The following is a 13,856-nucleotide window of genomic DNA, read 5'->3' on the forward strand; positions in this document are numbered from 1 at the left end:
TAACTTTGTTTTAGCAGAGGCTGCTAGCTGTGCTGTGTTAGTGCAGTAGGGTTTATGCTGACAGTGCAAATATATAAACAAAAAGGTGTGTGGATTCTGTCCCTGTACTGACATGTGATGCCCTGCAGCCTCTGAGATGCTGATTTAGAGGATGCTGCGATGAAATCCTCATTCAATCGCAGCAGGCAGATGGGTTAAAACCCAAGTTTTGTGTTTTATCACAGAAGGTAATCGGTACACAGGTCCAAACAAAGCTATAAAAAAAAAAACCTGTTCAACAGGCGAGTTCAAAACATAAGAGAGAAGCAATATGAAGAAACTGTTGACCACTAGCATAGCTTTAAAATGGCTTTAACATGACATGACAAATTTCTTTAAGGATAACAACATTTTAATCACAGCATGTCAAATTATCATGTTTGACCGGAATAAAATTGATTTGAAATCAAACTTGTTAAGAACTTTTGGGGTCTGAGGTACTCTTTGGGTCGTTACCTCATCTTTGGCTCCAGTTTTCACCTCTGCAGAGTGGGTCTGGATAATGACTCAGTTGGCTATTGACCTTGAATGGTAATATACAGCATATAATTGCGGGGTAAATGTTTTGCTCATCCTGAAATAAGAACACTATCTTGCTGAACATTTGGAAGCAGTGAGTGATTGATCTAATCAGCAACAGCATCTCTCAGAGGTTGATTATGTCAAACTCCCCTTGCCTAATTGCACAATGGAGAACTCGCATTACTATGTTTTTTTTTGTTTTTGTTTACAGCAGTGGGTGCCCCATTGTATTACTAAATCCCATCACTTTGGCATATTGGGAGCTGAAGCTGTGTGTTGAAATCAGAGTCACAGCAGCTGCATCGGAGCGGAGGAGCTGCTGTAAATATTTCATTAAAAGAGCGGCTCTGCCTCCAAAACGACATTTCACATACAGCGAAATGGTATGTGTCCACATGATGACACCGCGTGCACGCAGCTGCTGCAGAAACAAAGATGGGGGGGCATGTCACCTGAGTGGCAGTTTTGAATACTTGTGGAGGAAACACACGCGCTTCTATGGGCTTTATCGCCTGAGCACACGCAATGAGCGCGCGCGTCTTCCTCTCTCTTGACTCCCTGTATCTGACAGTGTCCCTCCCTCTTTCTCTATTTCCTCCTCCTCCTCCTCCTCATGCTCCCTCCCTCCCTCATCAGGCGTTCCACCGGCAAAAACCTGACCCACTCCCTCTGCCTAAGACCGGGGAATAAACACGGAGCGGCGGCTGGAGCAGCATCGACCTCCTACGGTGCGCAACATCCATGGTCCGCCCTCGGATGTCTGTCTGACAGGAGGGTATGTTGACATATTCATATGTCTCTCAGTTAACTCAGTCTTGGTTGTATTTAATCTCGGGCTTCAATGTTTTATTTTCATTGTGTCGGTCCTTTTTTAAAGGCGCATTTCGCCAGTTATTTCGTCGCTGAGACAGTCTACAGGCAACTTGCAGAGCAGGTCATTTCAGAACGCGGACTTTGCCCTCGCGCTTGACGCGCCTGGAGGTTGACCAAAATTGTGGGTATATGGAGCTTGGGGGGCCAGGAGCAAGTTGTTGCGTCGTTTTGTGCCCCACTGGCCCAGTCAGCGTGGAGGCTACATGTGAGCAGCAAACATGTAACCAGCAGGCGGTAAAAATCTCCTCTCAGCTGATTCCTGGTTACAGCAGCTCGTTTTTCAGCTTCCATGTCCTGTTAAAAGCTGCTGCTGGGAAAGCTCCTGAGATCAGCTGCTCAGTGTTTGTGGCCCAGCCTGTCAGGGCAAACTGGATCTGCTATTGGCTTAGTCAGAGCATTCTCAAACACACCCATTACTAATAAACTAATAATGCAGCAGCCACACAGTACACACACACACACACACACACACACACACACACACACACACACACACACACACACACACACACACACACACACATCCTTCCAACAACAGTTTTAACAAAGTGGGTATTTTTTTTTGTGCTTTTGTAACAAAGTGAATGGGATTCAGAGTTGGTGGAATTTGTGCCGCTCTAACTCGTTGAAATAATCTGTCAGTGATGTCAGTGCGGTGTGAGCGGCTGACTTGCATGTATGGAAGGCAAATCCATGTATGCAAATAGTCTTACCTTCAGTCCCCTGGCTTCCACATTCTCTGTAGAAGCACACACGGCAGAATATTCAGGAGGCTGAGCAGGTGCCTGGCACCACCAACAACAGGACTTTTTTAAGAAAATTAAAAAATGGGTGCAGCCATTTAATGATACGTGTGCAATCATAAACACAACTCCAGTTTACAAGGCAAAGACAGAGTTTGTATAAGCTCGAAAGTCAATATTTGGTGTGAGCACCTTTATTCTCCAACTCAGCCTGAACCCTCTCAGACGAGCTTTCTGTCCTTTCTTTAAGGAGTCTTCAGGAATAGTTCTCCAGGCTTCTTGAAGGACATCCCAAAGCTCTTCTTTGGATGTGGGCTGCCTTTTGCTCTGTTCTCTGCCAACATGATCCCACACTGCTTCAATAAAGTTGAAGTCCGGGCTCTGGGGAGGATTCTGATGATTTTCAGTCCACTTCTTGTGTCCTTTGGCACAGCTCAGCCTTTTCTCCCTGTTTCCCTTCCTTAAGAACGGCTTCCTGACAGCCACCCCTCCATGGAGCCCATTTCTGATGAGGCTTGGGCCAACAGCAGATGGATCAGCTGAAGGTCCAGATGCATCTCTCAGCTCCTGTGTCAGGGCTTTGCTGGATTTTTTTCCTCCTTCTTAAGGACATCACTTTCAGAAACTGTTCATCTGCAGTAGATAGTTTATTTTAGGTCTGACACTTCTTCTTTTGTCCTCCACTTGTCCAGTTTTCTCAAAATTTTAAAGCGCACACCGCCCACCGTACTGAGATATCTAAAGTTTTCAGCTAATAGCTGTTTGGGAATCACCTTATTGGTGCTAAAATACTGTTTTATGTTTGTCAAACTGTGTTATTTTTTTCATTTTTCATAGATGCAATAAAGGAAATGTAAAAAAAAGAAAAAGAATTGTCTTTCTGACAGGCTGCTAGTAACAATGTGTCTAAATATAGATTTAAAAGTGGGTTCTTAGCTAAGTTGTCTGTTACGTGTAGACACAAAACAGGTCAATCCCTTGAGTTAGGAGCGTTTTTTGTTGCTTGAATAATTTAGTGGCTTAAAAAACAAACGCACATTCCTCTGAAAATTGTCAGGTACAAGGATTTAACTAAATAAGTGTGAAATCAGCCAAAGCCCAAAGAAAATAATCTGAGACCCTCAGAAAGCCTGGAGAACTATTGCTTAAGATCACTTAAAAAGAGTATAAAAATGTCTGGCTGCTTGGAAGAAAAATATAAAGAAATGATGGGTGGCTCGAGACTTTTTGCACAGCACTATACTATAGTTACACCCTAATGTCTCCAACTCTACATGTGCTGCAAAATGACTTCCCAAATGTTATGGTTAAAACTTCCAATAACCTTATAAATATGGTCTCTTAAAAATCTGCTCTGCGCAGTAGTTTGTCTCATTTGTCAGACCAGTTGGTTGATTCTGTTCTGTCTGCAGTATTTGGGTCTCATATCGGTGGGCCTTTAATACTTCCTCGGCATCTTCCTCCAGGCCCCGCCCCCAGCGTCAGCCTCAGCTGGCAGATCTGCTGTCACAGCCCATTCATGTCTGCTGAGCAGTACTGCACTATCTGTTCTTCGGCATCGGTTTGTGAGCACGTGAAGTTCACATCCTTTGAAGTCAGTCGAATGAATGATCTTTTCTCTTTACTGTATGTGCGTACGTGCACACGGAGTCTTGCTCCTGGTGTGTACGTGTCAGCGTTTGTGGGTTGAGTTCAGATGCCAGGGGGTTCTGCTGGGATTTTGCGGCCCAGCATGCTGCCTAACAACATTTGCAATTCAAATGAGCATGTAAGAGGCATCTGAGGCTGCCCTCCTCTTTTCTGTGTCTCTTCGGAGGTGATCATTCCCCGCACTTGCAAGTTAACTGAAGCATTTCGTACTGTGATGTTATATCTCTGTGGGCAAAGAGCTCTGTTAGTTGCCTGTCAGAGTCACAGTGGAGGAATATTTTCACATGGCCTCCTCTCATGATTTTTCATTTTTTTTTGTAAATGCAGCGGCATCTTGGCGCAGGCATGGAGTGCTGCATAACTTTGTAGGGTCACCCTGATCTGACTTACAATGATGACAAGGGATGGAGCAGGTTGTGTGTGTGTGTGTGTGTGTGTGTGTGTGTGTGTGTGTGCGTCCTGCACTTGGTGGGGCGACTGAAGTTGGCCCAGTGTGATTTGTCACGTCATATTCTGGTTGCTTGGTAATTACAGTCACGTCTCTTCCTGCCTGCTGAACTCCAGTGACCGATCACATCCACAGAAACACACATTGTGCTTGAATATTTGTGAGGACTCTTCAACCCCCAAGTTTATTCTTTGCAGCCGAATGTCCAGCATTGTAATCTGATTCTAACTGTCAGTGTTGTAAACCTGACATATTATAGCGTATTTAGCATATTTCTTCAGCTGTCAACATATCTGTCATGTGTGAGCTCTGAAGAACAATGCAAATGCAGGTTTCAGTAAGGCTGACATACCGGTAAGCTGCTTTAACTTAGGCAGGGAAGGACGTAGCAAAGGGTGCTGGAGAATCCAGGAAATATATGGTCAAGTAAAAAAAAAATTGTATAGACGAAAGAAAGTAACAAGAAAATTATACAAAAAGTAGAAAGAAACACAAACGCAGAGCAAATACAGGAGATATATACGGGGGACACACACACAGCAACTAAAAACACTAAGAATGGTAATGAGGGGCAGATCAGGATGGAGCGAGCAGTCATAAAGCTTAAGTTGGATAAAAAGCAACACATTCGGGAAAGTGACTTTTCATCACATAATTATTGAGGTCTGAATAATTAAAAGAACAGCAGCACTACTGTGATATCTTTACAGAATTCGAAATGAATAAATAATGCCATCAGCCAAATTAATCTTTGTTTATTTTTTCGTCTCATATTTGGAAAATGAACTACAATCAGTTCAGGAGGGTGGTCGCCACTGAACAAAAGCACACAGAAAGATCCAATACGATCCAATTTAAACTCAAACTAAATTACAATGGCATCATTTGTTTATTATTAACACACTACTGTTATTTGATTTTTACATAATTACAGATATTGACATGACAAGGCCTGTTTACTTCCCAGCTAATTCTCCGAAAGGTCTATGGCGGAACTTGGTGGCTTTTAACTGGGCGAATCTGCATATTGTGAGTTCTTACATTGCGATGCAAAAGTGACGTGATGCACACAATATTGCTTCACTCAAACTGCAATGACATTTTTGGGGTTTGAGTTGTTTTAGATCTGAGTAGCTTAGCTTTATGAAATCTTCTTATTCTCCTAACCGAGCGTGCTCGCACTGCTGTCTACTGAAATGAGGACACTAACTACTCCTTAAGTACCTGAAAAGGGGCCCACTTAAAAGAAAAACAAAAAACAGCATCCCTTAACCTACACATACAGCAAGTTGCAGTAACAGAGGCCTTACAAGGGACTTATTGAGGTGAAAGGTGACAGCTGAAACGTAATGAAATCTCAACTATCCAAACTCCTGTGAACACAAGGCAAACACTTCTGCGGCAGGAGGGCTAAAGTCAAAGGTCACCTTGTGTGTACGTCTGAAAAGATACCAGCTTCGACTAAATAATTTTTAATGCCCTGGGAATGAGAATAGGTTTTAGTTACCGTATGTGGGCTTAAAAATGGCTTCTCCAATGATTTACTGTAAAAAAAAAAACCTGAAATGGGGAGAGAAAATGTTTGAACGCGGTGCAGCTAAGGCTATGACATACTAAGTTTTAGTCGGCTTGCTTATCAGTCATGTCTTTTGGCGTGGTCCCACTATGCAGTCCGGTACGGGTCGGGCCGGAACGGTTCGCTTATTTCAGTGTTTCCATTACCACGAAAGCGTACCGATCCGTACCGTAACATTACCATGTCTGTAACCCTTCTGCTTGGGGTACCGAGCACACAGGACCGGTTCCAGGCTCTGCTCTCCGTTGTTGGTGAGGAGGCTGTGCAGCGGGAGCTCGATGGCGCTGTGCCAAACCAAAAAGTTTTTCAGCTGATTGCCGCAAAAATGGCAGAGAGTGGTTTCAACCGGACCGCGAGCCAGTGTCGCATTAAGCTGAAGAAGCTTGGAGGTGGCTCGAAATTATGGATGTTATTTGTTATTTGCTGTTATTTGCTATTTACGCTTCGGCACGCACTCCGCCCACCCCTGAGGGTCCCCTTTGTACAATGGGAACGCAAGCTGACCCCAAAGAGACCCGACCCGCACCGTACCGATATGAACCGACCCGTACCGGACTGCATAGTGGGAACGAGGCTTTAGATACCCTCGCTCCTACGTTTTCCACAATGAAATATCATTCAAAATTTGTCCTTCCTGCCCAAGTGGACCCATTTTCAAATTCCATGACACCATTTTGTCACTCTGGTTATTCAGTATATGTGTATATATGTGTGATATATATATTTATATATATATATATTTTATTTTTTTTGTCAAACTCTCTAGACCAACTTAGTTTATACTTCTTTGGTAAGCTGAGCTTCATGTTCTTATATTCCAGCCTATTTAAACCACGTTCGTTCTTGTGAATGTGGACATGACAGCTGCACATGCACTTGTACATACACTACAAATGCATGTGTGCATGCAGCATAAAAAAAAATGTCTTTGTTCACATCGACTGCAAGGTCAACATTGGCAAGGTGAACAAAAAGAGAAAACATGTTTTCTCGATCAGAATAAGTGGAAATATAGATTGCATGTGAAGTTCACCATGGCTACATACAGAATGGTCAGACTAATTCTATGCAGGTAATTCAATTAGAATGAACCCATTAGATCCCTCAAAATGTTCAGCCTAATCTCACCAGAAACACGTAATATGCCAAGCAATCTTGATAGAGTACAGTTTTCCATGACTCTATTGGGAGAGGAAGCAGAAAAGTGAAAGAACTGTAGAAAATGTGCAGACAAGTCTCAAAATTGCAATTTCTTGCAGGAGAATCGCTGGGCTCGTCATGCCTCACTGTGTGCATTGTCATGTAGCAAGATGTTGCAGGCAAATGACATCATGGATTTAAGCTACATCACATAGGGAGAACAAGGGTAAACGCTGAGGGAATGCGTCGTGCCATAAGCTGCGTCCCTGAAAAGACAAAAAGAAACGAGGGTGGAAATCAAACATTTTCCCACTGACTGGTTTAAAGGGAACAAGCTAAGCTGTGAGGTGTTGCCAGAGGGCGGGTATATAGACTATATTAGAAGAAATAGTTTTAGAACGAACCACGAAGAGGCAAAAAAATCAAACACTGTGGTGGACATCCACAAGGGCAAAATGCAGAGAGCCTTTCGTCAGTAGTTACTTTTATACCTGGGAATATGTGGGATAATGTATTCTACCTGGGAAGACACTGACCAGGCTTGTAAATTCCATTGTTTGCCAGCTCGAAATGGAAACAGCTGCCGAGTCACATGATTTTAATCTTTCTCAGACCAGACGTGATTCTCAAAGCTTTTTCCATTTCCTCTAATGCCCATTAAGGCCTCTTTAAAACAATCAAAGGCCACTTCAAGCAAAGACCACAGTAAGAGGTGCACTCTGAGTTCTTAGTCGGCCTTACCTCATGTTCCATCAGCAGGGTTTGTCATATCTACCTTAACTAGCCACAGTGAAGCTAAGTGGATGCTCGGTCATTACTCCAAGCATTTTATACTCCAACATTGTTTACTCATCATGGATCAAATGCTTGATATCTGATTGTATGTGAGTAGTGCTGGGCCATCGATCGCTGGCTCTAATTTCAGTCCTGTAGTAATACGTGCTCTTTTTGCTGGCTTCATTTGGAATAAAACAACATTGCTGCCCTTGAGTGGGGCATTTTAATCACAGCGGTGGTGTGCTTTTGTTGTTTGACAACCAAATTAAGCAGTATCATACCGCACCATCCTCTGCAGTCCTGTCACAATCTTGTTACGGGGCAGCTTACAGCATCATTTTGTTGAATGGTGTGTCAGGGAGTCGCCTGCAGCAATGGCCACGGTGATTTGGAGCTCTCCAGTCTTCCTCTCCTCCTGAAGCAACTTCAGTCCTGTCGTTGTCTGTCTGATCAGAGCTTTATGTTTTTGCTTTGATTTACACTCACATAGCTTTTGGCAGTTTATTGCCTTCCTCAGATTGCATCATTCCGTCTGCGCTCGGATGTTAGAATAGAGAAAGGAGCTATTTCATGACAAGAGACAGTTTTATTTCACCAGTCGGTTTCCAACCATTGCTCACATGGCTGTTCAGGGTTGATGGGAAGCATCACTTTGTCCTTCTGAAGGAGAGGCAGGGAGCTGTACCCTGAGCAGCAGTGGCTCAGCTTGCCTCAGCCTCATGATTACGGTGAGTCAGCAGGTTCTTCACCCCCCCCCCCCCCCCCTTTTCCTCTTTTTACATACGCACACTCCTCGCTCACTTCACAGCTGCCTTATGCGAACAAATCCCCTGCCCCTCCAGGATGAGACTCATCATGTTGTTGTCTGGCTTTGATTTGGTGCACCGATACCCCAAATACAACCCAATTTTGCCTCACTGTAGGAAAGCAGAATTATATTTTGGATAAAGTTTTGTGCATGTTGGGAAATAGAATAGTTGCCACTTTTTTTCAGGCTGGCTCTGGAGATACTTAATACAGGGACTCTGTTTTACCCTTTTTCAACCAACTGCCCCGGCAGCTATTGTTTTCTTTTGACCACTTCATGCTTGGCAATCATTATTTGGAGGCCTTGGTGTTGTTCAGCCGTTGTGGAAAAATGACTAATTCCATTGTTTGTCTGTGATTGGCTGGTTCTTGCCCATTGTGGAGTGGAGGGAGACTGGTCTGCTCTAAGGTCAGTCGCATTGCAAACAATTTGTGAAAAGACAAAAAAAAAAAGACCTAAGACGAGCATTAGGAGAACTTAGACTTTCAGAAAATTAAAGATTCACAAAAGTACACGGCCTGCTGCTACAAAGTAAAATCCAGAACTTTTGCTTTGCACAAAAACGTTTGTTTAGCGAGATTAGTTGACATTAAAGGTAAAGTGTGTCTGAATTTACCCCATGATAGCGGTTTTGTAATTTAAATTTGCTGCTGCTGCTTTGCACTTAATGAGATATGAAGCTCAGCTGAGGACGGTGGGGAAGGATTACTGTTGCAAATGCCCAGTGATGCAGGTGGGTGTAGTCTGCATGCAGGCTGTGGCTTGCTGCCGAGCGGCTCGCTGGATAGCTCCCAGTGTTTCTCAGTGATGAGCAATGCTTACGTCGAGGGTCATGTTGCCTGTGTTTGTCGCAGTGGATACACCCTCTTTCAGTGCCTTTCAGACGGACGTGTGGCTTTGAAACTGGTCCAACAGGTTGGAAGCCAGATCCAGCCAAAGTCTTCTCTCCATATAGTGACGCTCACGAGTGTGTGTTTCCAGGCCTCAGTTCTAATCTGTGGGCACACTTGACACACTTTTTGTGTGCTTTTTGTTGCACCACACGGCTTGTTGCTATGTTTGCAGCCTCTTGAAGGATCAACTGTACTGTACACACACACAGAGACTTGCAATCTGGCCAGAGTTGCAAAACATACAAGTTGTGTGCTTGTTGTTTCATCAAATCCCCTTCCAACACAGCATTATTAGATCTTTTATGAGATATATCCGCAGAACTCCATGTGACATTTTGTGTCAGAAGTCATAATCATGTGGACGCTTTCAGAGTTGGCCTGAAATGATCCCGTAGGGATCGTCTAGGAGCTGGTTGATTTGTCACGTGACTTTTTTCCAGTTATCCTGATTCTAAGACTAACTGTCACAAATTTAAATACCGTAAATTCCGGACCATAGAGCGCACCTGAATATAAGCAGCACTTTCTCAATTTAAAAAGAAAATCCATTTTGTACTTATATAGGCCGCACCGGATTATAAGCCGCGGGTGGCCACATAGTAATATGAGATATTTACACAGAAAGATGAGACATGAGGATTTTTAAACTTTTAATTAAATGCATATGGTAACAGAAACAAATGCATACTGAAAATACTTTTTTCCCTGAACAGTGCCTGTAGCACGGCTGGTTTTAACTTAAATACCTATTGGTAACGCACAAATACGTGGTCTAAATGTTTTTTTTTCCGAACAGTGCCTGTAACACGGCTGGTAAAAAAAAAAAAAAAAGCCTACCAGGAAAAGTCATTGATCGCCTTCAATTTAAAAGCTGCATCATACGCATTTCTTCGTTTGTTTTCCATGTTGACGATGAGTACAAATGACCGATTTACAATAATTTAGTAGTGTAAGTGTGTTTGATTTATCGTACAATTTCAGTGGACCACTGCGAACTATTCCTTAATTGAATTGGTCTAATGTTAAGAGGCAAAATGTTTTTGGCGGCATGAAAACAAAAGAACAAAAAAATATATTAGCCGCACCGTATTATAAGCCACAGTGCTCAAAGCCTGGGAAAAAGTAGCGGCTTATAGTCTGGAATTTACGGTATTTAGAAAACACGAACATGATATCATTAGTTTTCACAAAGAAAGAAAACATGAATTGAGCATCTACATTTTGGAAGAGATGTGATACAAAGGAAAGCTCTACAAAGTGGAACTTGTGCGCACAGTGTGAAGCTCTTTTTACACTTGTCAGAAGACCTGCTAACATCTTGCTTTTGAGTACATCTGATAACTCCCACGTCAAATGACTTTATCGGTTTCGGCATTGTTGATGAGTGTCGGTGGGAACAAAACACCCATACGCTTATTTTCAATGAGGATGCTGCACACGGGACTACAAGAGTGAACACAGCTAAGTTTTTCTTTACCGTAACATCCTCCACGGAGGCCTTGGCACTGACAACTTGTGAGACTGAGCAGTTTCACCCGACTGAAAGATAGCAGACAGCAGACAGTTTGTCTCGCTGTGCGGGACTTATGTCTGTGGTTGTGTCAAAAAATGATAACTTACACTATTTATCTCAGAAAGTTGTGATTTTCAGAAACTCTAGTCCAGCACAACCTGCAGGATAAAGTGCAGTGTCATCCCTTCATAGCTTTTAGTTGCAGGCTTGTCCCCTGGGAGGCCGTGGTAGTCTCTGGACTGGTCCTGAGTGTAAAACACACCAAAAATGCCAGAGGGAAAGGATTGATTCAACTTGTTTTAGTGGATGTACCCATGTTTGAAAAACCTGTGAACATGGTATTCTGTTATAAAAATGGCTAAAGACAATCAGGTGGCAGAGGTACACTTGTTGACTTAATTAGTCACACAGAATATTGTGGATATGTCAGATTTTGTGGTGATTAATGTGTGGCTTCATCATGAGTGGTACCTTCCATACTGTGTGTACTGCTGCATCGTTAAGCTGTACTGTATCAAATCAAATCAAATCAAATTTATTTATATAGCACATTTCATGTACAAACAGTTCAAAGTGCTTTACATAAAATAAAAGCATTGCAGCAGGGAGTGCAAGAAGCATTAAAAATACATAAAAGAATATAAAAAGAAACAAATAAAATCATTTAAATGAATTTAAAAACAGGCAACAGTCTAGATAAGTTAAAAGATATTTCATGCATAGACACATGAGAACAGAAATGTCTTTAACCTGGATTTAAAAATGTCTACATTTGCTGAAAGTTTAATCTCCACTGGCAGTTTGTTCCACTTGTTAGCAGCATAACAGCTAAATGCTGCTTCTCCATGTTTAGTCTGGACTCTGGACTGAACCAGCTGACCTGAGTCCTTGGATCTAAGAGCTCTGCTGGGTTTATATTCTCTGAACATATCACAGATGTATTTTGGGCCTAAACCGTTCTGGGATTTGTAAACCATCAGCAGGCTTTTAAAATCTATTCTGTGACTGACTGGAAGCCAGTGTAAAGATATTAAAACTGGTGTGATGTGTTCAAATCTCTTAGTCCGGGTTAAAACTCTAGCAGCAGCGTTCTGGATGAGCTGCAGATGTTTAATGCTCTTTTTGGGAAGTCCAGTTAAAAGAGCATTACAGTAATCGAGTCTACTGGAGATGAATGCATGGATAAGTTTCTCCTGGTCTTTTTGGGAGAGGAAACCTTTAATTCTGTTGATGTTTCTGAGGTGGTAAAAAGCTGCCTTGGTGACAGCTTTGATGTGGCTGCTGAAAGTCAGATCTGAGTCTATCAACACTCCGAGGTTACGAACCTGGTCAGTGATTGTAAGGTTCCGAGTCTCAAGATATTTACCAACGCTGACCCTCTTCTCTTTGCTACCAAACAGAATGATCTCAGTTTTGTCTTCATTTAACTGTAGAATGTGACAGAAACATACCGTAATACAAGCAGAACATGGCTTATCTATAAAACCAAATCTGATAAAAGTTTGTCTTTTCTATTGTATGTAAGTCCCCCATTTCACAATACCACATGTGCAGATATTTGGACATTCACAGACAGTCTGTTGTCCGATTGCTTTAGGAAAGTGACTTTTCATATTTGATTTTGCTCCGTTTGAGAGAAGTATTGGAGCCTGCTAACAAAAAGATGCCCTTTAAAAGTAACTGTTAAAATATTTTTTTTGTCTGCTCTATTTAAGTGAAGTGACCTTCGGCTGGCCTTTAATGGAGCAAATGCGAATTAGCAGAGTACTTTGAGATAATGTGAGGCTATCTGACTGAAAGTTGAATTCCAAAGTGGACTTTCAAACAAGATAGTGATCCTAAGCACACCAGCATATACACTGTGGAATGCTCTGAAAGAAGAAGAACTGGGTTATGGAATATCGAAGTCAAAGCTCAGATTGGAATCCCATTGAAATGTTCTGGGTGAGATGTAAGAAAAAGCTCTTTAAGCTGAATTGTTTGTAAAAAAAAAGCAAAATGGGGCAAAACTAGCTTCCAAAATTACTGGCGTACTTGCTTTTCCCTCTGAGGTATATAACACCTCTTAATATTGCTGTTGCATGACTTAACTTTCCTTAAGGTGTTGTTCCAGTATGCCACATGCAGTTGCAGGTACAATGATATACAGTACGTACGGCAATAAGAACCTGATTACGATCTGCCATAAAAATGGCGTTTCCTCATTACCTGAGTTTGTATGAGATCACAGTTCAAACTCAGGCAATGATCAAAGTTTTCTTATGACTCGTAGAGTATTCCAATCTTTGTTGCATTATGTAGGCATAACCGCAGTACTGAGGTGCACTGCTTCCACAGTGTTCACCACATCTTGTGAGACATACTGCTGCTCTTAAGCTTCAGTCGGTGCAGAATGGGATGGCCGTGGGGAAAAACATACTCTTGGATTGTGGGAGCAAACCCCAGAAATTCTCCGTGTTTTGAGGAACATGGCTGCGATTAAGGCCTGGTGAAGAGGAAGACGATGTGAATCGTAAATCAGACTACGCTCTGTAAATTGTAAACAGGAATTTGAACATACACATGCAGGTCATGTAAACAACCACAATCTCGCAGCCCGAATAAGGTCTGTTGCATCTACCTGTAGCCACTGTCTCTGAAAGGATCAAATGATTTCCAATCCAGATATATTGAAAAAGTCACTCATTTCTCTGAGGTGTTTTACTTGTAACAGTCACTTGACTGAAATAGATTCACATAGGCATTGACAGCGATTACTTACTATGCACATATCACATAATGTGAGAACTTTGCTGTATTTAAGAATCTCACCTTTATTTGTAAAACCTAGCAGAGCTCTTAGATCCAAGGACTCAGGTCAGCTGGTCCAGTCCA

The 13,856-nt window shown here is 42.4% G+C and overlaps 1 protein-coding gene across 5 annotated transcripts in view; it reads left to right on the forward strand.

The window, feature by feature from the left end:
• The first annotated feature begins 1,176 nt into the window (after window positions 1-1,176).
• Window positions 1,177-13,856, forward strand: part of LOC142376727 (band 4.1-like protein 1) — a 106,234-nt gene continuing 93,554 nt past the window's right edge. For 2 of the 5 annotated variants that reach the window (XM_075460230.1, XM_075460232.1), the window contains exon 1: window positions 1,177-1,336. The gene's annotated coding sequence lies outside the window, so the exon portion shown is untranslated. The remainder of the gene's footprint in view (window positions 1,337-13,856) is intronic. The other 3 variants (XM_075460233.1, XM_075460234.1, XM_075460235.1) reach the window with 2 other exon arrangements.

The sequence above is a fragment of the Odontesthes bonariensis genome, chromosome 3 (assembly GCF_027942865.1).
Source record: "Odontesthes bonariensis isolate fOdoBon6 chromosome 3, fOdoBon6.hap1, whole genome shotgun sequence".
NCBI classification, from domain to species: domain Eukaryota; kingdom Metazoa; phylum Chordata; class Actinopteri; order Atheriniformes; family Atherinopsidae; genus Odontesthes; species Odontesthes bonariensis.